This window comes from Schistocerca piceifrons, unplaced genomic scaffold (assembly GCF_021461385.2).
Source record: "Schistocerca piceifrons isolate TAMUIC-IGC-003096 unplaced genomic scaffold, iqSchPice1.1 HiC_scaffold_389, whole genome shotgun sequence".
In the NCBI taxonomy this organism is placed as follows: domain Eukaryota; kingdom Metazoa; phylum Arthropoda; class Insecta; order Orthoptera; family Acrididae; genus Schistocerca; species Schistocerca piceifrons.
In genome coordinates, this window is record NW_025728613.1 from 1 (window position 1) to 18481 (window position 18481).

Genomic DNA, 18481 nt, shown 5'->3' on the forward strand with positions numbered 1-18481 from the left:
GGAGGTAAACATTTTCCCGCTGAAGCGTTGAAAGTTGTGGATAACAAACAAGAACTACGTTGGCGCCCTAGCAACAGCGCCACCATCAGTCACAGAAAATTAAATGCCCCGGGTGAGGATCGAACTCACGACCTTAAGATTATGAGACTTACGCGCTGCCTACTGCGCTACCGAGGCACGGGTGCACCACTGGTCCTGGAAACTGGGTAAATACCGTACCCAATATTAGACGTAGAGACACTGTACTTCCTGGGTAACGTGTTCTGTTGCTACACGCGCACTGCCGGCCCAGTTGATTGCGGTGTTGCTGCAGCTGTTGCAACGATAGGCAGCACTCCTTGTCGTTAAAGCTCAGTGCCTCGGAGGCACCTGGACACAGCAACTTGTGAGGCCAAGCCGACGCTAGTCTGCAGAACATCATGCGAGCGTCCTAGTGGGGACCGGCGGAGTGCTGCGTTCTCGGTTCTTCTCAAGGGAATCCAGCTATATATTCTTGCGGATCGTGCATCTCAAGCGCGCAAGCCACACGGCAGCATTATCGCGGGAAAAGCAAAATGATGCATCGGCCGGGAATCGAACCCGGGCCGCCCGCGTGGCAGGCGAGCATTCTACCACTGAACCACCGATGCTGGGGCCAGCGGCAACTTCACGCTGCTTCCCGAGCAGATGTCTCAAGGGAAAGTGGGACTGCCGTCAAGCGCCGTAGCATTCTGTGGAGAAGATGCTGCAGACGCTGAATCCTGCACTGCACTGCTTAAAAATGCCGCCAGAACGCGGTCCTCGCCGGCGCCGACTCTTGCCAAAGGATGCGAAATGTGCGCGGATACGCTGTCCGAATGCGTCTGGATGTGCTCCCCTAGCCTACCTCGAAATGCGCCTGCCAGGTACGATCACCTTCGGCCGCTGCCGACAGGCGGGAAGCCGACACAGCGCGGAGGCGGGGCGCTCGCTTGTGCGGTGGTGGTGTAATGGTCAGCATAGTTGCCTTCCAAGCAGTTGATCCGGTTCGATTCCCGGCCACCGCAGCAGGCTTTTAATTTCGCGTATGAGTACTTTTGCCACGCGCTCTTAAATTATTGTTTTTTCCGGCCTCCTACTCGCTGCATACCAGCCCTTAGTGTGTCTCGACTTGTCTCGACTTTGCTCGGCTGACGCGAGAGCTGACGCTCTCAAATCGGCCTATATCAAAACGACAAGCACGAGAAACGACTGAGAGAGGTAAAGAGAGGTGAGGCTAGGCGATGGACACACAGCACGCCCCCTTCATTTCACGGTGGCGTCTCCCTGACCGAATCGGCTGCAGCTCCGAAAACTAAGGAGAAACAAAAATAGGAAGTAAAACTGCCAATAGTACCCTGTGTTCCCATGCGCTCACCCGCCCAAGTACTGACAGGGGCCAAAGTGGTTGCGCATCGGCAATCGGACATTTTCTTTCATTTTCTCTTTATCGGTTGAGACCAGTGTATTCAAGATATTATGGCCATTGCCGAGTGAATGATGTAGCGCTTCCCGACGAGTCGGGTTCGGATCCTCTGTCAACTTCCACGCAGGGTGATGATCTTTTGGTCATCACACTCGCCAGCTGAAATCGGCGCTGCCTTTTCGTAGTAGTAAAAGAGCAGTGGCCCGTGGGGGGGATCGAACCCACGACCTTCGCGTTATTAGCACGACGCTCTAACCAACTGAGCTAACGGGCCCCAGCAGATGCAGTTGCTCAGCCCTACGCTGGAAACTGGTGGCATGAAGCCGTACACCATTTCTATGGTCGTCGTGCGTCTGCTTCCCTAGTCTATATTCTGCTGACGGTCACGAAACAGTAGCTATATTGCGAGCAGGACGGGAAACGGCCGCTCGGACAGCTCAAACTTGTCACGACTCGTGTGGAAAAAATTCCGTTCCGGTACCGGGAATCGAACCCGGGCCTCCTGGTGAAAGCCAGGTATCCTAGCCACTAGACCACACCGGATGCGGCCGTTTCGTTCGACCGTTCGTACGGTCGCTTGTCGCATTTCGTGTCGAGTGCCGCGTCGGCGCCCTTCTCTCTTTGCGAGCATCTTTGCACAGACTGACTGGCAAGGCGCGCACCTCAAACGCCGCAGAGCAATGCTTTTGGCTTCATGCTCTGCTGGGAGAAGAGGAAAAGGGAAGCTGTAAGTAGCAATAACAGGAGGTAAACATTTTCCCGCTGAAGCGTTGAAAAGTTGTGGATAACAAACAAGAACTACGTTGGCGCCCTAGCAACAGCGCCACCATCAGTCACAGAAAATTAAATGCCCCGGGTGAGGATCGAACTCACGACCTTAAGATTATGAGACTTACGCGCTGCCTACTGCGCTACCGAGGCACGGGTGCACCACTGGTCCTGGAAACTGGGTAAATACCGTACCCAATATTAGACGTAGAGACACTGTACTTCCTGGGTAACGTGTTCTGTTGCTACACGCGCACTGCCGGCCCAGTTGATTGCGGTGTTGCTGCAGCTGTTGCAACGATAGGCAGCACTCCTTGTCGTTAAAGCTCAGTGCCTCGGAGGCACCTGGACACAGCAACTTGTGAGGCCAAGCCGACGCTAGTCTGCAGAACATCATGCGAGCGTCCTAGTGGGGACCGGCGAGTGCTGCGTTCTCGGTTCTTCTCAAGGGAATCCAGCTATATATTCTTGCGGATCGTGCATCTCAAGCGCGCAAGCCACACGGCAGCATTATCGCGGGAAAAGCAAAATGATGCATCGGCCGGGAATCGAACCCGGGCCGCCCGCGTGGCAGGCGAGCATTCTACCACTGAACCACCGATGCTGGGGCCAGCGGCAACTTCACGCTGCTTCCCGAGCAGATGTCTCAAGGGAAAGTGGGACTGCCGTCAAGCGCCGTAGCATTCTGTGGAGAAGATGCTGCAGACGCTGAATCCTGCACTGCACTGCTTAAAAATGCCGCCAGAACGCGGTCCTCGCCGGCGCCGACTCTTGCCAAAGGATGCGAAATGTGCGCGGATACGCTGTCCGAATGCGTCTGGATGTGCTCCCCTAGCCTACCTCGAAATGCGCCTGCCAGGTACGATCACCTTCGGCCGCTGCCGACAGGCGGGAAGCCGACACAGCGCGGAGGCGGGGCGCTCGCTTGTGCGGTGGTGGTGTAATGGTCAGCATAGTTGCCTTCCAAGCAGTTGATCCGGGTTCGATTCCCGGCCACCGCAGCAGGCTTTTAATTTCGCGTATGAGTACTTTTGCCACGCGCTCTTAAATTATTGTTTTTCCGGCCTCCTACTCGCTGCATACCAGCCCTTAGTGTGTCTCGACTTGTCTCGACTTTGCTCGGCTGACGCGAGAGCTGACGCTCTCAAATCGGCCTATATCAAAACGACAAGCACGAGAAACGACTGAGAGAGGTAAAGAGAGGTGAGGCTAGGCGATGGACACACAGCACGCCCCCTTCATTTCACGGTGGCGTCTCCCTGACCGAATCGGGCTGCAGCTCCGAAAACTAAGGAGAAACAAAAATAGGAAGTAAAACTGCCAATAGTACCCTGTGTTCCCATGCGCTCACCCGCCCAAGTACTGACAGGGGCCAAAGTGGTTGCGCATCGGCAATCGGACATTTTCTTTCATTTTCTCTTTATCGGTTGAGAACCAGTGTATTCAAGATATTATGGCCATTGCCGAGTGAATGATGTAGCGCTTCCCGACGAGTCGGGTTCGGATCCTCTGTCAACTTCCACGCAGGGTGATGATCTTTTGGTCATCACACTCGCCAGCTGAAATCGGCGCTGCCTTTTCGTAGTAGTAAAAGAGCAGTGGCCCGTGGGGGGATCGAACCCACGACCTTCGCGTTATTAGCACGACGCTCTAACCAACTGAGCTAACGGGCCCCAGCAGATGCAGTTGCTCAGCCCTACGCTGGAAACTGGTGGCATGAAGCCGTACACCATTTCTATGGTCGTCGTGCGTCTGCTTCCCTAGTCTATATTCTGCTGACGGTCACGAAACAGTAGCTATATTGCGAGCAGGACGGGAAACGGCCGCTCGGACAGCTCAAACTTGTCACGACTCGTGTGGAAAAAATTCCGTTCCGGTACCGGGAATCGAACCCGGGCCTCCTGGGTGAAAGCCAGGTATCCTAGCCACTAGACCACACCGGATGCGGCCGTTTCGTTCGACCGTTCGTACGGTCGCTTGTCGCATTTCGTGTCGAGTGCCGCGTCGGCGCCCTTCTCTCTTTGCGAGCATCTTTGCACAGACTGACTGGCAAGGCGCGCACCTCAAACGCCGCAGAGCAATGCTTTTGGCTTCATGCTCTGCTGGGAGAAGAGGAAAAGGGAAGCTGTAAGTAGCAATAACAGGAGGTAAACATTTTCCCGCTGAAGCGTTGAAAAGTTGTGGATAACAAACAAGAACTACGTTGGCGCCCTAGCAACAGCGCCACCATCAGTCACAGAAAATTAAATGCCCCGGGTGAGGATCGAACTCACGACCTTAAGATTATGAGACTTACGCGCTGCCTACTGCGCTACCGAGGCACGGGTGCACCACTGGTCCTGGAAACTGGGTAAATACCGTACCCAATATTAGACGTAGAGACACTGTACTTCCTGGGTAACGTGTTCTGTTGCTACACGCGCACTGCCGGCCCAGTTGATTGCGGTGTTGCTGCAGCTGTTGCAACGATAGGCAGCACTCCTTGTCGTTAAAGCTCAGTGCCTCGGAGGCACCTGGACACAGCAACTTGTGAGGCCAAGCCGACGCTAGTCTGCAGAACATCATGCGAGCGTCCTAGTGGGGACCGGCGAGTGCTGCGTTCTCGGTTCTTCTCAAGGGAATCCAGCTATATATTCTTGCGGATCGTGCATCTCAAGCGCGCAAGCCACACGGCAGCATTATCGCGGGAAAAGCAAAATGATGCATCGGCCGGGAATCGAACCCGGGCCGCCCGCGTGGCAGGCGAGCATTCTACCACTGAACCACCGATGCTGGGGCCAGCGGCAACTTCACGCTGCTTCCCGAGCAGATGTCTCAAGGGAAAGTGGGACTGCCGTCAAGCGCCGTAGCATTCTGTGGAGAAGATGCTGCAGACGCTGAATCCTGCACTGCACTGCTTAAAAATGCCGCCAGAACGCGGTCCTCGCCGGCGCCGACTCTTGCCAAAGGATGCGAAATGTGCGCGGATACGCTGTCCGAATGCGTCTGGATGTGCTCCCCTAGCCTACCTCGAAATGCGCCTGCCAGGTACGATCACCTTCGGCCGCTGCCGACAGGCGGGAAGCCGACACAGCGCGGAGGCGGGGCGCTCGCTTGTGCGGTGGTGGTGTAATGGTCAGCATAGTTGCCTTCCAAGCAGTTGATCCGGGTTCGATTCCCGGCCACCGCAGCAGGCTTTTAATTTCGCGTATGAGTACTTTTGCCACGCGCTCTTAAATTATTGTTTTTCCGGCCTCCTACTCGCTGCATACCAGCCCTTAGTGTGTCTCGACTTGTCTCGACTTTGCTCGGCTGACGCGAGAGCTGACGCTCTCAAATCGGCCTATATCAAAACGACAAGCACGAGAAACGACTGAGAGAGGTAAAGAGAGGTGAGGCTAGGCGATGGACACACAGCACGCCCCCTTCATTTCACGGTGGCGTCTCCCTGACCGAATCGGGCTGCAGCTCCGAAAACTAAGGAGAAACAAAAATAGGAAGTAAAACTGCCAATAGTACCCTGTGTTCCCATGCGCTCACCCGCCCAAGTACTGACAGGGGCCAAAGTGGTTGCGCATCGGCAATCGGACATTTTCTTTCATTTTCTCTTTATCGGTTGAGAACCAGTGTATTCAAGATATTATGGCCATTGCCGAGTGAATGATGTAGCGCTTCCCGACGAGTCGGGTTCGGATCCTCTGTCAACTTCCACGCAGGGTGATGATCTTTTGGTCATCACACTCGCCAGCTGAAATCGGCGCTGCCTTTTCGTAGTAGTAAAAGAGTAGTGGCCCGTGGGGGGATCGAACCCACGACCTTCGCGTTATTAGCACGACGCTCTAACCAACTGAGCTAACGGGCCCCAGCAGATGCAGTTGCTCAGCCCTACGCTGGAAACTGGTGGCATGAAGCCGTACACCATTTCTATGGTCGTCGTGCGTCTGCTTCCCTAGTCTATATTCTGCTGACGGTCACGAAACAGTAGCTATATTGCGAGCAGGACGGGAAACGGCCGCTCGGACAGCTCAAACTTGTCACGACTCGTGTGGAAAAAATTCCGTTCCGGTACCGGGAATCGAACCCGGGCCTCCTGGGTGAAAGCCAGGTATCCTAGCCACTAGACCACACCGGATGCGGCCGTTTCGTTCGACCGTTCGTACGGTCGCTTGTCGCATTTCGTGTCGAGTGCCGCGTCGGCGCCCTTCTCTCTTTGCGAGCATCTTTGCACAGACTGACTGGCAAGGCGCGCACCTCAAACGCCGCAGAGCAATGCTTTTGGCTTCATGCTCTGCTGGGAGAAGAGGAAAAGGGAAGCTGTAAGTAGCAATAACAGGAGGTAAACATTTTCCCGCTGAAGCGTTGAAAAGTTGTGGATAACAAACAAGAACTACGTTGGCGCCCTAGCAACAGCGCCACCATCAGTCACAGAAAATTAAATGCCCCGGGTGAGGATCGAACTCACGACCTTAAGATTATGAGACTTACGCGCTGCCTACTGCGCTACCGAGGCACGGGTGCACCACTGGTCCTGGAAACTGGGTAAATACCGTACCCAATATTAGACGTAGAGACACTGTACTTCCTGGGTAACGTGTTCTGTTGCTACACGCGCACTGCCGGCCCAGTTGATTGCGGTGTTGCTGCAGCTGTTGCAACGATAGGCAGCACTCCTTGTCGTTAAAGCTCAGTGCCTCGGAGGCACCTGGACACAGCAACTTGTGAGGCCAAGCCGACGCTAGTCTGCAGAACATCATGCGAGCGTCCTAGTGGGGACCGGCGAGTGCTGCGTTCTCGGTTCTTCTCAAGGGAATCCAGCTATATATTCTTGCGGATCGTGCATCTCAAGCGCGCAAGCCACACGGCAGCATTATCGCGGGAAAAGCAAAATGATGCATCGGCCGGGAATCGAACCCGGGCCGCCCGCGTGGCAGGCGAGCATTCTACCACTGAACCACCGATGCTGGGGCCAGCGGCAACTTCACGCTGCTTCCCGAGCAGATGTCTCAAGGGAAAGTGGGACTGCCGTCAAGCGCCGTAGCATTCTGTGGAGAAGATGCTGCAGACGCTGAATCCTGCACTGCACTGCTTAAAAATGCCGCCAGAACGCGGTCCTCGCCGGCGCCGACTCTTGCCAAAGGATGCGAAATGTGCGCGGATACGCTGTCCGAATGCGTCTGGATGTGCTCCCCTAGCCTACCTCGAAATGCGCCTGCCAGGTACGATCACCTTCGGCCGCTGCCGACAGGCGGGAAGCCGACACAGCGCGGAGGCGGGGCGCTCGCTTGTGCGGTGGTGGTGTAATGGTCAGCATAGTTGCCTTCCAAGCAGTTGATCCGGGTTCGATTCCCGGCCACCGCAGCAGGCTTTTAATTTCGCGTATGAGTACTTTTGCCACGCGCTCTTAAATTATTGTTTTTCCGGCCTCCTACTCGCTGCATACCAGCCCTTAGTGTGTCTCGACTTGTCTCGACTTTGCTCGGCTGACGCGAGAGCTGACGCTCTCAAATCGGCCTATATCAAAACGACAAGCACGAGAAACGACTGAGAGAGGTAAAGAGAGGTGAGGCTAGGCGATGGACACACAGCACGCCCCCTTCATTTCACGGTGGCGTCTCCCTGACCGAATCGGGCTGCAGCTCCGAAAACTAAGGAGAAACAAAAATAGGAAGTAAAACTGCCAATAGTACCCTGTGTTCCCATGCGCTCACCCGCCCAAGTACTGACAGGGGCCAAAGTGGTTGCGCATCGGCAATCGGACATTTTCTTTCATTTTCTCTTTATCGGTTGAGAACCAGTGTATTCAAGATATTATGGCCATTGCCGAGTGAATGATGTAGCGCTTCCCGACGAGTCGGGTTCGGATCCTCTGTCAACTTCCACGCAGGGTGATGATCTTTTGGTCATCACACTCGCCAGCTGAAATCGGCGCTGCCTTTTCGTAGTAGTAAAAGAGCAGTGGCCCGTGGGGGGATCGAACCCACGACCTTCGCGTTATTAGCACGACGCTCTAACCAACTGAGCTAACGGGCCCCAGCAGATGCAGTTGCTCAGCCCTACGCTGGAAACTGGTGGCATGAAGCCGTACACCATTTCTATGGTCGTCGTGCGTCTGCTTCCCTAGTCTATATTCTGCTGACGGTCACGAAACAGTAGCTATATTGCGAGCAGGACGGGAAACGGCCGCTCGGACAGCTCAAACTTGTCACGACTCGTGTGGAAAAAATTCCGTTCCGGTACCGGGAATCGAACCCGGGCCTCCTGGGTGAAAGCCAGGTATCCTAGCCACTAGACCACACCGGATGCGGCCGTTTCGTTCGACCGTTCGTACGGTCGCTTGTCGCATTTCGTGTCGAGTGCCGCGTCGGCGCCCTTCTCTCTTTGCGAGCATCTTTGCACAGACTGACTGGCAAGGCGCGCACCTCAAACGCCGCAGAGCAATGCTTTTGGCTTCATGCTCTGCTGGGAGAAGAGGAAAAGGGAAGCTGTAAGTAGCAATAACAGGAGGTAAACATTTTCCCGCTGAAGCGTTGAAAAGTTGTGGATAACAAACAAGAACTACGTTGGCGCCCTAGCAACAGCGCCACCATCAGTCACAGAAAATTAAATGCCCCGGGTGAGGATCGAACTCACGACCTTAAGATTATGAGACTTACGCGCTGCCTACTGCGCTACCGAGGCACGGGTGCACCACTGGTCCTGGAAACTGGGTAAATACCGTACCCAATATTAGACGTAGAGACACTGTACTTCCTGGGTAACGTGTTCTGTTGCTACACGCGCACTGCCGGCCCAGTTGATTGCGGTGTTGCTGCAGCTGTTGCAACGATAGGCAGCACTCCTTGTCGTTAAAGCTCAGTGCCTCGGAGGCACCTGGACACAGCAACTTGTGAGGCCAAGCCGACGCTAGTCTGCAGAACATCATGCGAGCGTCCTAGTGGGGACCGGCGAGTGCTGCGTTCTCGGTTCTTCTCAAGGGAATCCAGCTATATATTCTTGCGGATCGTGCATCTCAAGCGCGCAAGCCACACGGCAGCATTATCGCGGGAAAAGCAAAATGATGCATCGGCCGGGAATCGAACCCGGGCCGCCCGCGTGGCAGGCGAGCATTCTACCACTGAACCACCGATGCTGGGGCCAGCGGCAACTTCACGCTGCTTCCCGAGCAGATGTCTCAAGGGAAAGTGGGACTGCCGTCAAGCGCCGTAGCATTCTGTGGAGAAGATGCTGCAGACGCTGAATCCTGCACTGCACTGCTTAAAAATGCCGCCAGAACGCGGTCCTCGCCGGCGCCGACTCTTGCCAAAGGATGCGAAATGTGCGCGGATACGCTGTCCGAATGCGTCTGGATGTGCTCCCCTAGCCTACCTCGAAATGCGCCTGCCAGGTACGATCACCTTCGGCCGCTGCCGACAGGCGGGAAGCCGACACAGCGCGGAGGCGGGGCGCTCGCTTGTGCGGTGGTGGTGTAATGGTCAGCATAGTTGCCTTCCAAGCAGTTGATCCGGGTTCGATTCCCGGCCACCGCAGCAGGCTTTTAATTTCGCGTATGAGTACTTTTGCCACGCGCTCTTAAATTATTGTTTTTCCGGCCTCCTACTCGCTGCATACCAGCCCTTAGTGTGTCTCGACTTGTCTCGACTTTGCTCGGCTGACGCGAGAGCTGACGCTCTCAAATCGGCCTATATCAAAACGACAAGCACGAGAAACGACTGAGAGAGGTAAAGAGAGGTGAGGCTAGGCGATGGACACACAGCACGCCCCCTTCATTTCACGGTGGCGTCTCCCTGACCGAATCGGGCTGCAGCTCCGAAAACTAAGGAGAAACAAAAATAGGAAGTAAAACTGCCAATAGTACCCTGTGTTCCCATGCGCTCACCCGCCCAAGTACTGACAGGGGCCAAAGTGGTTGCGCATCGGCAATCGGACATTTTCTTTCATTTTCTCTTTATCGGTTGAGAACCAGTGTATTCAAGATATTATGGCCATTGCCGAGTGAATGATGTAGCGCTTCCCGACGAGTCGGGTTCGGATCCTCTGTCAACTTCCACGCAGGGTGATGATCTTTTGGTCATCACACTCGCCAGCTGAAATCGGCGCTGCCTTTTCGTAGTAGTAAAAGAGTAGTGGCCCGTGGGGGGATCGAACCCACGACCTTCGCGTTATTAGCACGACGCTCTAACCAACTGAGCTAACGGGCCCCAGCAGATGCAGTTGCTCAGCCCTACGCTGGAAACTGGTGGCATGAAGCCGTACACCATTTCTATGGTCGTCGTGCGTCTGCTTCCCTAGTCTATATTCTGCTGACGGTCACGAAACAGTAGCTATATTGCGAGCAGGACGGGAAACGGCCGCTCGGACAGCTCAAACTTGTCACGACTCGTGTGGAAAAAATTCCGTTCCGGTACCGGGAATCGAACCCGGGCCTCCTGGGTGAAAGCCAGGTATCCTAGCCACTAGACCACACCGGATGCGGCCGTTTCGTTCGACCGTTCGTACGGTCGCTTGTCGCATTTCGTGTCGAGTGCCGCGTCGGCGCCCTTCTCTCTTTGCGAGCATCTTTGCACAGACTGACTGGCAAGGCGCGCACCTCAAACGCCGCAGAGCAATGCTTTTGGCTTCATGCTCTGCTGGGAGAAGAGGAAAAGGGAAGCTGTAAGTAGCAATAACAGGAGGTAAACATTTTCCCGCTGAAGCGTTGAAAAGTTGTGGATAACAAACAAGAACTACGTTGGCGCCCTAGCAACAGCGCCACCATCAGTCACAGAAAATTAAATGCCCCGGGTGAGGATCGAACTCACGACCTTAAGATTATGAGACTTACGCGCTGCCTACTGCGCTACCGAGGCACGGGTGCACCACTGGTCCTGGAAACTGGGTAAATACCGTACCCAATATTAGACGTAGAGACACTGTACTTCCTGGGTAACGTGTTCTGTTGCTACACGCGCACTGCCGGCCCAGTTGATTGCGGTGTTGCTGCAGCTGTTGCAACGATAGGCAGCACTCCTTGTCGTTAAAGCTCAGTGCCTCGGAGGCACCTGGACACAGCAACTTGTGAGGCCAAGCCGACGCTAGTCTGCAGAACATCATGCGAGCGTCCTAGTGGGGACCGGCGAGTGCTGCGTTCTCGGTTCTTCTCAAGGGAATCCAGCTATATATTCTTGCGGATCGTGCATCTCAAGCGCGCAAGCCACACGGCAGCATTATCGCGGGAAAAGCAAAATGATGCATCGGCCGGGAATCGAACCCGGGCCGCCCGCGTGGCAGGCGAGCATTCTACCACTGAACCACCGATGCTGGGGCCAGCGGCAACTTCACGCTGCTTCCCGAGCAGATGTCTCAAGGGAAAGTGGGACTGCCGTCAAGCGCCGTAGCATTCTGTGGAGAAGATGCTGCAGACGCTGAATCCTGCACTGCACTGCTTAAAAATGCCGCCAGAACGCGGTCCTCGCCGGCGCCGACTCTTGCCAAAGGATGCGAAATGTGCGCGGATACGCTGTCCGAATGCGTCTGGATGTGCTCCCCTAGCCTACCTCGAAATGCGCCTGCCAGGTACGATCACCTTCGGCCGCTGCCGACAGGCGGGAAGCCGACACAGCGCGGAGGCGGGGCGCTCGCTTGTGCGGTGGTGGTGTAATGGTCAGCATAGTTGCCTTCCAAGCAGTTGATCCGGGTTCGATTCCCGGCCACCGCAGCAGGCTTTTAATTTCGCGTATGAGTACTTTTGCCACGCGCTCTTAAATTATTGTTTTTCCGGCCTCCTACTCGCTGCATACCAGCCCTTAGTGTGTCTCGACTTGTCTCGACTTTGCTCGGCTGACGCGAGAGCTGACGCTCTCAAATCGGCCTATATCAAAACGACAAGCACGAGAAACGACTGAGAGAGGTAAAGAGAGGTGAGGCTAGGCGATGGACACACAGCACGCCCCCTTCATTTCACGGTGGCGTCTCCCTGACCGAATCGGGCTGCAGCTCCGAAAACTAAGGAGAAACAAAAATAGGAAGTAAAACTGCCAATAGTACCCTGTGTTCCCATGCGCTCACCCGCCCAAGTACTGACAGGGGCCAAAGTGGTTGCGCATCGGCAATCGGACATTTTCTTTCATTTTCTCTTTATCGGTTGAGAACCAGTGTATTCAAGATATTATGGCCATTGCCGAGTGAATGATGTAGCGCTTCCCGACGAGTCGGGTTCGGATCCTCTGTCAACTTCCACGCAGGGTGATGATCTTTTGGTCATCACACTCGCCAGCTGAAATCGGCGCTGCCTTTTCGTAGTAGTAAAAGAGTAGTGGCCCGTGGGGGGATCGAACCCACGACCTTCGCGTTATTAGCACGACGCTCTAACCAACTGAGCTAACGGGCCCCAGCAGATGCAGTTGCTCAGCCCTACGCTGGAAACTGGTGGCATGAAGCCGTACACCATTTCTATGATCGTCGTGCGTCTGCTTCCCTAGTCTATATTCTGCTGACGGTCACGAAACAGTAGCTATATTGCGAGCAGGACGGGAAACGGCCGCTCGGACAGCTCAAACTTGTCACGACTCGTGTGGAAAAAATTCCGTTCCGGTACCGGGAATCGAACCCGGGCCTCCTGGGTGAAAGCCAGGTATCCTAGCCACTAGACCACACCGGATGCGGCCGTTTCGTTCGACCGTTCGTACGGTCGCTTGTCGCATTTCGTGTCGAGTGCCGCGTCGGCGCCCTTCTCTCTTTGCGAGCATCTTTGCACAGACTGACTGGCAAGGCGCGCACCTCAAACGCCGCAGAGCAATGCTTTTGGCTTCATGCTCTGCTGGGAGAAGAGGAAAAGGGAAGCTGTAAGTAGCAATAACAGGAGGTAAACATTTTCCCGCTGAAGCGTTGAAAAGTTGTGGATAACAAACAAGAACTACGTTGGCGCCCTAGCAACAGCGCCACCATCAGTCACAGAAAATTAAATGCCCCGGGTGAGGATCGAACTCACGACCTTAAGATTATGAGACTTACGCGCTGCCTACTGCGCTACCGAGGCACGGGTGCACCACTGGTCCTGGAAACTGGGTAAATACCGTACCCAATATTAGACGTAGAGACACTGTACTTCCTGGGTAACGTGTTCTGTTGCTACACGCGCACTGCCGGCCCAGTTGATTGCGGTGTTGCTGCAGCTGTTGCAACGATAGGCAGCACTCCTTGTCGTTAAAGCTCAGTGCCTCGGAGGCACCTGGACACAGCAACTTGTGAGGCCAAGCCGACGCTAGTCTGCAGAACATCATGCGAGCGTCCTAGTGGGGACCGGCGAGTGCTGCGTTCTCGGTTCTTCTCAAGGGAATCCAGCTATATATTCTTGCGGATCGTGCATCTCAAGCGCGCAAGCCACACGGCAGCATTATCGCGGGAAAAGCAAAATGATGCATCGGCCGGGAATCGAACCCGGGCCGCCCGCGTGGCAGGCGAGCATTCTACCACTGAACCACCGATGCTGGGGCCAGCGGCAACTTCACGCTGCTTCCCGAGCAGATGTCTCAAGGGAAAGTGGGACTGCCGTCAAGCGCCGTAGCATTCTGTGGAGAAGATGCTGCAGACGCTGAATCCTGCACTGCACTGCTTAAAAATGCCGCCAGAACGCGGTCCTCGCCGGCGCCGACTCTTGCCAAAGGATGCGAAATGTGCGCGGATACGCTGTCCGAATGCGTCTGGATGTGCTCCCCTAGCCTACCTCGAAATGCGCCTGCCAGGTACGATCACCTTCGGCCGCTGCCGACAGGCGGGAAGCCGACACAGCGCGGAGGCGGGGCGCTCGCTTGTGCGGTGGTGGTGTAATGGTCAGCATAGTTGCCTTCCAAGCAGTTGATCCGGGTTCGATTCCCGGCCACCGCAGCAGGCTTTTAATTTCGCGTATGAGTACTTTTGCCACGCGCTCTTAAATTATTGTTTTTCCGGCCTCCTACTCGCTGCATACCAGCCCTTAGTGTGTCTCGACTTGTCTCGACTTTGCTCGGCTGACGCGAGAGCTGACGCTCTCAAATCGGCCTATATCAAAACGACAAGCACGAGAAACGACTGAGAGAGGTAAAGAGAGGTGAGGCTAGGCGATGGACACACAGCACGCCCCCTTCATTTCACGGTGGCGTCTCCCTGACCGAATCGGGCTGCAGCTCCGAAAACTAAGGAGAAACAAAAATAGGAAGTAAAACTGCCAATAGTACCCTGTGTTCCCATGCGCTCACCCGCCCAAGTACTGACAGGGGCCAAAGTGGTTGCGCATCGGCAATCGGACATTTTCTTTCATTTTCTCTTTATCGGTTGAGAACCAGTGTATTCAAGATATTATGGCCATTGCCGAGTGAATGATGTAGCGCTTCCCGACGAGTCGGGTTCGGATCCTCTGTCAACTTCCACGCAGGGTGATGATCTTTTGGTCATCACACTCGCCAGCTGAAATCGGCGCTGCCTTTTCGTAGTAGTAAAAGAGTAGTGGCCCGTGGGGGGATCGAACCCACGACCTTCGCGTTATTAGCACGACGCTCTAACCAACTGAGCTAACGGGCCCCAGCAGATGCAGTTGCTCAGCCCTACGCTGGAAACTGGTGGCATGAAGCCGTACACCATTTCTATGGTCGTCGTGCGTCTGCTTCCCTAGTCTATATTCTGCTGACGGTCACGAAACAGTAGCTATATTGCGAGCAGGACGGGAAACGGCCGCTCGGACAGCTCAAACTTGTCACGACTCGTGTGGAAAAAATTCCGTTCCGGTACCGGGAATCGAACCCGGGCCTCCTGGGTGAAAGCCAGGTATCCTAGCCACTAGACCACACCGGATGCGGCCGTTTCGTTCGACCGTTCGTACGGTCGCTTGTCGCATTTCGTGTCGAGTGCCGCGTCGGCGCCCTTCTCTCTTTGCGAGCATCTTTGCACAGACTGACTGGCAAGGCGCGCACCTCAAACGCCGCAGAGCAATGCTTTTGGCTTCATGCTCTGCTGGGAGAAGAGGAAAAGGGAAGCTGTAAGTAGCAATAACAGGAGGTAAACATTTTCCCGCTGAAGCGTTGAAAAGTTGTGGATAACAAACAAGAACTACGTTGGCGCCCTAGCAACAGCGCCACCATCAGTCACAGAAAATTAAATGCCCCGGGTGAGGATCGAACTCACGACCTTAAGATTATGAGACTTACGCGCTGCCTACTGCGCTACCGAGGCACGGGTGCACCACTGGTCCTGGAAACTGGGTAAATACCGTACCCAATATTAGACGTAGAGACACTGTACTTCCTGGGTAACGTGTTCTGTTGCTACACGCGCACTGCCGGCCCAGTTGATTGCGGTGTTGCTGCAGCTGTTGCAACGATAGGCAGCACTCCTTGTCGTTAAAGCTCAGTGCCTCGGAGGCACCTGGACACAGCAACTTGTGAGGCCAAGCCGACGCTAGTCTGCAGAACATCATGCGAGCGTCCTAGTGGGGACCGGCGAGTGCTGCGTTCTCGGTTCTTCTCAAGGGAATCCAGCTATATATTCTTGCGGATCGTGCATCTCAAGCGCGCAAGCCACACGGCAGCATTATCGCGGGAAAAGCAAAATGATGCATCGGCCGGGAATCGAACCCGGGCCGCCCGCGTGGCAGGCGAGCATTCTACCACTGAACCACCGATGCTGGGGCCAGCGGCAACTTCACGCTGCTTCCCGAGCAGATGTCTCAAGGGAAAGTGGGACTGCCGTCAAGCGCCGTAGCATTCTGTGGAGAAGATGCTGCAGACGCTGAATCCTGCACTGCACTGCTTAAAAATGCCGCCAGAACGCGGTCCTCGCCGGCGCCGACTCTTGCCAAAGGATGCGAAATGTGCGCGGATACGCTGTCCGAATGCGTCTGGATGTGCTCCCCTAGCCTACCTCGAAATGCGCCTGCCAGGTACGATCACCTTCGGCCGCTGCCGACAGGCGGGAAGCCGACACAGCGCGGAGGCGGGGCGCTCGCTTGTGCGGTGGTGGTGTAATGGTCAGCATAGTTGCCTTCCAAGCAGTTGATCCGGGTTCGATTCCCGGCCACCGCAGCAGGCTTTTAATTTCGCGTATGAGTACTTTTGCCACGCGCTCTTAAATTATTGTTTTTCCGGCCTCCTACTCGCTGCATACCAGCCCTTAGTGTGTCTCGACTTGTCTCGACTTTGCTCGGCTGACGCGAGAGCTGACGCTCTCAAATCGGCCTATATCAAAACGACAAGCACGAGAAACGACTGAGAGAGGTAAAGAGAGGTGAGGCTAGGCGATGGACACACAGCACGCCCCCTTCATTTCACGGTGGCGTCTCCCTGACCGAATCGGGCTGCAGCTCCGAAAACTAAGGAGAAACAAAAATAGGAAGTAAAACTGCCAATAGTACCCTGTGTTCCCATGCGCTCACCCGCCCAAGTACTGACAGGGGCCAAAGTGGTTGCGCATCGGCAATCGGACATTTTCTTTCATTTTCTCTTTATCGGTTGAGAACCAGTGTATTCAAGATATTATGGCCATTGCCGAGTGAATGATGTAGCGCTTCCCGACGAGTCGGGTTCGGATCCTCTGTCAACTTCCACGCAGGGTGATGATCTTTTGGTCATCACACTCGCCAGCTGAAATCGGCGCTGCCTTTTCGTAGTAGTAAAAGAGTAGTGGCCCGTGGGGGGATCGAACCCACGACCTTCGCGTTATTAGCACGACGCTCTAACCAACTGAGCTAACGGGCCCCAGCAGATGCAGTTGCTCAGCCCTACGCTGGAAACTGGTGGCATGAAGCCGTACACCATTTCTATGATCGTCGTGCGTCTGCTTCCCTAGTCTATATTCTGCTGACGGTCACGAAACAGTAGCTATATTGCGAGCAGGACGGGAAACGGCCGCTCGGACAGCTCAAACTTGTCACGACTCGTGTGGAAAAAATTCCGTTCCGGTACCGGGAATCGAACCCGGGCCTCCTGGGTGAAAGCCAGGTATCCTAGCCACTAGACCACACCGGATGCGGCCGTTTCGTTCGACCGTTCGTACGGTCGCTTGTCGCATTTCGTGTCGAGTGCCGCGTCGGCGCCCTTCTCTCTTTGCGAGCATCTTTGCACAGACTGACTGGCAAGGCGCGCACCTCAAACGCCGCAGAGCAATGCTTTTGGCTTCATGCTCTGCTGGGAGAAGAGGAAAAGGGAAGCTGTAAGTAGCAATAACAGGAGGTAAACATTTTCCCGCTGAAGCGTTGAAAAGTTGTGGATAACAAACAAGAACTACGTTGGCGCCCTAGCAACAGCGCCACCATCAGTCACAGAAAATTAAATGCCCCGGGTGAGGATCGAACTCACGACCTTAAGATTATGAGACTTACGCGCTGCCTACTGCGCTACCGAGGCACGGGTGCACCACTGGTCCTGGAAACTGGGTAAATACCGTACCCAATATTAGACGTAGAGACACTGTACTTCCTGGGTAACGTGTTCTGTTGCTACACGCGCACTGCCGGCCCAGTTGATTGCGGTGTTGCTGCAGCTGTTGCAACGATAGGCAGCACTCCTTGTCGTTAAAGCTCAGTGCCTCGGAGGCACCTGGACACAGCAACTTGTGAGGCCAAGCCGACGCTAGTCTGCAGAACATCATGCGAGCGTCCTAGTGGGGACCGGCGAGTGCTGCGTTCTCGGTTCTTCTCAGGGGAATCCAGCTATATATTCTTGCGGATCGTGCATCTCAAGCGCGCAAGCCACACGGCAGCATTATCGCGGGAAAAGCAAAATGATGCATCGGCCGGGAATCGAACCCGGGCCGCCCGCGTGGCAGGCGAGCATTCTACCACTGAACCACCGATGCTGGGGCCAGCGGCAACTTCACGCTGCTTCCCGAGCAGATGTCTCAAGGGAAAGTGGGACTGCCGTCAAGCGCCGTAGCATTCTGTGGAGAAGATGCTGCAGACGCTGAATCCTGCACTGCACTGCTTAAAAATGCCGCCAGAACGCGGTCCTCGCCGGCGCCGACTCTTGCCAAAGGATGCGAAATGTGCGCGGATACGCTGTCCGAATGCGTCTGGATGTGCTCCCCTAGCCTACCTCGAAATGCGCCTGCCAGGTACGATCACCTTCGGCCGCTGCCGACAGGCGGGAAGCCGACACAGCGCGGAGGCGGGGCGCTCGCTTGTGCGGTGGTGGTGTAATGGTCAGCATAGTTGCCTTCCAAGCAGTTGATCCGGGTTCGATTCCCGGCCACCGCAGCAGGCTTTTAATTTCGCGTATGAGTACTTTTGCCACGCGCTCTTAAATTATTGTTTTTCCGGCCTCCTACTCGCTGCATACCAGCCCTTAGTGTGTCTCGACTTGTCTCGAC

General features: G+C 55.2%; 42 non-coding genes across 42 annotated transcripts; 9 read left to right on the forward strand and 33 right to left on the reverse strand.

Moving 5' to 3' along the window:
* Positions 1-104: 104 nt before the first annotated feature.
* On the reverse strand, positions 105-177 carry Trnam-cau. The gene has a single exon. It is a non-coding gene; the product is annotated as a tRNA-Met (tRNA).
* Positions 178-558: 381 nt separating this feature from the next.
* Positions 559-629, reverse strand: Trnag-gcc. The gene has a single exon. It is a non-coding gene; the product is annotated as a tRNA-Gly (tRNA).
* Positions 630-954: 325 nt separating this feature from the next.
* Trnag-ucc lies at positions 955-1025 on the forward strand. The gene has a single exon. It is a non-coding gene; the product is annotated as a tRNA-Gly (tRNA).
* Positions 1026-1622: 597 nt separating this feature from the next.
* Positions 1623-1697, reverse strand: Trnai-aau. The gene has a single exon. It is a non-coding gene; the product is annotated as a tRNA-Ile (tRNA).
* Positions 1698-2271: 574 nt separating this feature from the next.
* Trnam-cau lies at positions 2272-2344 on the reverse strand. The gene has a single exon. It is a non-coding gene; the product is annotated as a tRNA-Met (tRNA).
* A 380-nt stretch (positions 2345-2724) lies between these two features.
* Trnag-gcc lies at positions 2725-2795 on the reverse strand. The gene has a single exon. It is a non-coding gene; the product is annotated as a tRNA-Gly (tRNA).
* A 325-nt stretch (positions 2796-3120) lies between these two features.
* Trnag-ucc lies at positions 3121-3192 on the forward strand. Its single transcript has one exon. It is a non-coding gene; the product is annotated as a tRNA-Gly (tRNA).
* A 598-nt stretch (positions 3193-3790) lies between these two features.
* Positions 3791-3864, reverse strand: Trnai-aau. The gene has a single exon. It is a non-coding gene; the product is annotated as a tRNA-Ile (tRNA).
* Positions 3865-4062: 198 nt separating this feature from the next.
* Positions 4063-4134, reverse strand: Trnae-uuc. Its single transcript has one exon. It is a non-coding gene; the product is annotated as a tRNA-Glu (tRNA).
* A 305-nt stretch (positions 4135-4439) lies between these two features.
* On the reverse strand, positions 4440-4512 carry Trnam-cau. Its single transcript has one exon. It is a non-coding gene; the product is annotated as a tRNA-Met (tRNA).
* A 380-nt stretch (positions 4513-4892) lies between these two features.
* Positions 4893-4963, reverse strand: Trnag-gcc. The gene has a single exon. It is a non-coding gene; the product is annotated as a tRNA-Gly (tRNA).
* Positions 4964-5288: 325 nt separating this feature from the next.
* Trnag-ucc lies at positions 5289-5360 on the forward strand. The gene has a single exon. It is a non-coding gene; the product is annotated as a tRNA-Gly (tRNA).
* Positions 5361-5958: 598 nt separating this feature from the next.
* Positions 5959-6032, reverse strand: Trnai-aau. Its single transcript has one exon. It is a non-coding gene; the product is annotated as a tRNA-Ile (tRNA).
* A 198-nt stretch (positions 6033-6230) lies between these two features.
* Trnae-uuc lies at positions 6231-6302 on the reverse strand. Its single transcript has one exon. It is a non-coding gene; the product is annotated as a tRNA-Glu (tRNA).
* Positions 6303-6607: 305 nt separating this feature from the next.
* On the reverse strand, positions 6608-6680 carry Trnam-cau. The gene has a single exon. It is a non-coding gene; the product is annotated as a tRNA-Met (tRNA).
* A 380-nt stretch (positions 6681-7060) lies between these two features.
* Trnag-gcc lies at positions 7061-7131 on the reverse strand. Its single transcript has one exon. It is a non-coding gene; the product is annotated as a tRNA-Gly (tRNA).
* A 325-nt stretch (positions 7132-7456) lies between these two features.
* Positions 7457-7528, forward strand: Trnag-ucc. Its single transcript has one exon. It is a non-coding gene; the product is annotated as a tRNA-Gly (tRNA).
* Positions 7529-8126: 598 nt separating this feature from the next.
* On the reverse strand, positions 8127-8200 carry Trnai-aau. Its single transcript has one exon. It is a non-coding gene; the product is annotated as a tRNA-Ile (tRNA).
* Positions 8201-8398: 198 nt separating this feature from the next.
* Positions 8399-8470, reverse strand: Trnae-uuc. The gene has a single exon. It is a non-coding gene; the product is annotated as a tRNA-Glu (tRNA).
* Positions 8471-8775: 305 nt separating this feature from the next.
* Trnam-cau lies at positions 8776-8848 on the reverse strand. The gene has a single exon. It is a non-coding gene; the product is annotated as a tRNA-Met (tRNA).
* A 380-nt stretch (positions 8849-9228) lies between these two features.
* Trnag-gcc lies at positions 9229-9299 on the reverse strand. Its single transcript has one exon. It is a non-coding gene; the product is annotated as a tRNA-Gly (tRNA).
* A 325-nt stretch (positions 9300-9624) lies between these two features.
* Positions 9625-9696, forward strand: Trnag-ucc. The gene has a single exon. It is a non-coding gene; the product is annotated as a tRNA-Gly (tRNA).
* A 598-nt stretch (positions 9697-10294) lies between these two features.
* Trnai-aau lies at positions 10295-10368 on the reverse strand. Its single transcript has one exon. It is a non-coding gene; the product is annotated as a tRNA-Ile (tRNA).
* Positions 10369-10566: 198 nt separating this feature from the next.
* On the reverse strand, positions 10567-10638 carry Trnae-uuc. The gene has a single exon. It is a non-coding gene; the product is annotated as a tRNA-Glu (tRNA).
* Positions 10639-10943: 305 nt separating this feature from the next.
* Positions 10944-11016, reverse strand: Trnam-cau. The gene has a single exon. It is a non-coding gene; the product is annotated as a tRNA-Met (tRNA).
* Positions 11017-11396: 380 nt separating this feature from the next.
* On the reverse strand, positions 11397-11467 carry Trnag-gcc. Its single transcript has one exon. It is a non-coding gene; the product is annotated as a tRNA-Gly (tRNA).
* Positions 11468-11792: 325 nt separating this feature from the next.
* On the forward strand, positions 11793-11864 carry Trnag-ucc. The gene has a single exon. It is a non-coding gene; the product is annotated as a tRNA-Gly (tRNA).
* Positions 11865-12462: 598 nt separating this feature from the next.
* Positions 12463-12536, reverse strand: Trnai-aau. The gene has a single exon. It is a non-coding gene; the product is annotated as a tRNA-Ile (tRNA).
* A 198-nt stretch (positions 12537-12734) lies between these two features.
* Trnae-uuc lies at positions 12735-12806 on the reverse strand. Its single transcript has one exon. It is a non-coding gene; the product is annotated as a tRNA-Glu (tRNA).
* Positions 12807-13111: 305 nt separating this feature from the next.
* On the reverse strand, positions 13112-13184 carry Trnam-cau. The gene has a single exon. It is a non-coding gene; the product is annotated as a tRNA-Met (tRNA).
* A 380-nt stretch (positions 13185-13564) lies between these two features.
* On the reverse strand, positions 13565-13635 carry Trnag-gcc. Its single transcript has one exon. It is a non-coding gene; the product is annotated as a tRNA-Gly (tRNA).
* Positions 13636-13960: 325 nt separating this feature from the next.
* On the forward strand, positions 13961-14032 carry Trnag-ucc. Its single transcript has one exon. It is a non-coding gene; the product is annotated as a tRNA-Gly (tRNA).
* A 598-nt stretch (positions 14033-14630) lies between these two features.
* On the reverse strand, positions 14631-14704 carry Trnai-aau. Its single transcript has one exon. It is a non-coding gene; the product is annotated as a tRNA-Ile (tRNA).
* Positions 14705-14902: 198 nt separating this feature from the next.
* Trnae-uuc lies at positions 14903-14974 on the reverse strand. The gene has a single exon. It is a non-coding gene; the product is annotated as a tRNA-Glu (tRNA).
* A 305-nt stretch (positions 14975-15279) lies between these two features.
* Positions 15280-15352, reverse strand: Trnam-cau. The gene has a single exon. It is a non-coding gene; the product is annotated as a tRNA-Met (tRNA).
* A 380-nt stretch (positions 15353-15732) lies between these two features.
* Positions 15733-15803, reverse strand: Trnag-gcc. Its single transcript has one exon. It is a non-coding gene; the product is annotated as a tRNA-Gly (tRNA).
* Positions 15804-16128: 325 nt separating this feature from the next.
* Positions 16129-16200, forward strand: Trnag-ucc. Its single transcript has one exon. It is a non-coding gene; the product is annotated as a tRNA-Gly (tRNA).
* Positions 16201-16798: 598 nt separating this feature from the next.
* On the reverse strand, positions 16799-16872 carry Trnai-aau. The gene has a single exon. It is a non-coding gene; the product is annotated as a tRNA-Ile (tRNA).
* Positions 16873-17070: 198 nt separating this feature from the next.
* Trnae-uuc lies at positions 17071-17142 on the reverse strand. The gene has a single exon. It is a non-coding gene; the product is annotated as a tRNA-Glu (tRNA).
* Positions 17143-17447: 305 nt separating this feature from the next.
* Positions 17448-17520, reverse strand: Trnam-cau. The gene has a single exon. It is a non-coding gene; the product is annotated as a tRNA-Met (tRNA).
* A 380-nt stretch (positions 17521-17900) lies between these two features.
* On the reverse strand, positions 17901-17971 carry Trnag-gcc. The gene has a single exon. It is a non-coding gene; the product is annotated as a tRNA-Gly (tRNA).
* A 325-nt stretch (positions 17972-18296) lies between these two features.
* On the forward strand, positions 18297-18368 carry Trnag-ucc. The gene has a single exon. It is a non-coding gene; the product is annotated as a tRNA-Gly (tRNA).
* Positions 18369-18481: the final 113 nt, after the last annotated feature.